The following is a 2,211-nucleotide window of genomic DNA, read 5'->3' on the forward strand; positions in this document are numbered from 1 at the left end:
AATCTGACGTGAGGGATCAACCTGAGTTTTTGCCAAATTCCTAACCAATATTTCTCCCAGCAGCATGTAATGAATAATCCCTTGGCTTCCCCATGGCTTGTTATCATATATTAAAGTCTTATTCCTGAGAGTTATTAAGGTCTTTTTTTTTTTTTTTTTTTTTTGGCTGCATTGGGTCTTCGTTGCTGCAGGCAGGCTTTTCTCTTGTTGCAGCGAGCAGGGGCTACTCTTCGTTGCGGTGCATGGGCTTCTCATTGCAGAGCACAGGCTCTAGGCATGCAGGCTTCAGTAGTTGTGGCTTGTGGGCTCTAGAGCGCAGGCTCAGTAGTTGTGGCGCACGGGCTTAGTTGCTCCATGGCATGTGGGATCTTCCCAGACCAGGGCTCGAACCCATGTCCCCTGCATTGGCAGGCGGATTCTTAACCACTGTGCCACCAGGAAAGTCCAGTTATTAGGGTCTTATTCCTTCCCTTTGCTGAGTTATACTGAGACAGGCTGGGACCTGGGACTCTTGGCTGCAGTGCTTGCACCTGGACAAAACATACCCTCGAACAACAAAATACAAAGAAACTATAAGGGACTAAAAATAACTACATGTGTGTGCAGTTGGGGCAAATTATGGACAACAAGATACAAAAAACCAAACACCCAACTGTCACTTTTGAAGAGCCGGGAACAAAAGGAGGGTACTGCGCATGCCTCCCCCCCCACAACACCACCAAAGGGGTGGGCAAGCCACCTAAGACACCTCTCAGGCCCAATCTCTGGACCCGCCCCTACCCTCACCCCATAAGAGGAACCAGCTCGTCCCTCCTCAGCAAGTGAGCAAGGGAACCCATTACTTGTTTTCACTCCCCCCTGCTGCAGCAGTGGCCCCAATAAAGCCTTGCCTGAATTTCCTGTCTGGCCTCTTATTAATTTCTATTGATTAAGGAAGGCCAAGAACCCTGGTTGATAACACTACAAGTGCCATGCTGATGTCCTTTCTTCTCTCTGCTCTACCCACTACCACCTACTCAGTCCCCCCCACCAGCAGGGTTCTCAGAGCTATCCTTGGACTTCCAGCCAAATAGTTTTCCATCCCAAAAGTTTTCTGTAAAGTATTTGCAATGCTTGCCTATCTTCCAGGAGGCCTAGAGCTCCCTGAGCAATTCCAACTGGGAAACAGCAATAGCCAGTGCCTGTGGGAAGGCAGCTTGTGTGTTTGAACCTGCCAACATTGCCCCCATCAAAGCTCTCTCTCCCTCTAGACTGGACAAGCCTCAAGGTGGGAACAGCCTATAGGGGATTCTGAGAATCACAGAATCCTCATTTTAGTCCAAGGTTAAGAAAAGAACTCACCCCCATATAAGAGAACTAAATTCTTATCTTCCCAAAGAGAGAAATCAATAAATAACGTCTGGGGAAAATTAGTCAAGAAATAGTAATCTGTGCATATTTAGAAATATAGAGCTAACCATTAAAAATCTTTGCCCCTGCGAAGGTATCCAAGAGGGGAGAACAGGACACATGGGGAAAGAGGACCTCTGATTTTCCTTATAAAGCTGATTGATATTTTTAACTCTGTGCATGAAATTGCTTTGCTATAAAATTAACATATCTTAAAAAGCATCCACTGAACATGACAATGCAAAAACAAAACAAAACAAAATATGCACCTACTTTCTTATCTGATGTCTAGTGAGCAGAACTGAATCATTCTTTTCTGATCCCATATCTTAAGAACAGAAATTCTCACCACCCAAGTCTGCAGATGGAGATGAATTAGATTTTAGAAGATTGATTGCAATGTGAATTGGTGGCCAAGACACTCAGGATGTTGGCAATGATTTTTTAAAAGTAAAATCCTCTAAAGTTGCTTGCTTTTGTTTGAATATCTTTTGCCTAGAAAGGAGTAGTTTCTGTCTGCCATTCTAAACTTGCACTCTTGGAGAGAAGGGACCAGATATCTTTAGTTTCTATATCCTCAGCATATATCACATGGTTTGATGCTATGTATATGCTCGATGAGTATTTGTTCAATAAATAGGTGGATAGGATAGGATAGAATTCCCTTGGGTCTCAGGAAGTCAATGTGTCCACTCCCTTTCCTCCACGTGGAAATACATTAAAAACTCCTATGACAGAGATACATCTTACCTCTGTTTTGGGTCTAATATAGACAGGGTGCTGCAAGCGCTAAAAGAAACTAGTGTGTTTGGGGAAGGAGGG

The sequence above is a fragment of the Balaenoptera acutorostrata genome, chromosome 15, assembly GCF_949987535.1.
Source record: "Balaenoptera acutorostrata chromosome 15, mBalAcu1.1, whole genome shotgun sequence".
NCBI lineage: Eukaryota > Metazoa > Chordata > Mammalia > Artiodactyla > Balaenopteridae > Balaenoptera > Balaenoptera acutorostrata.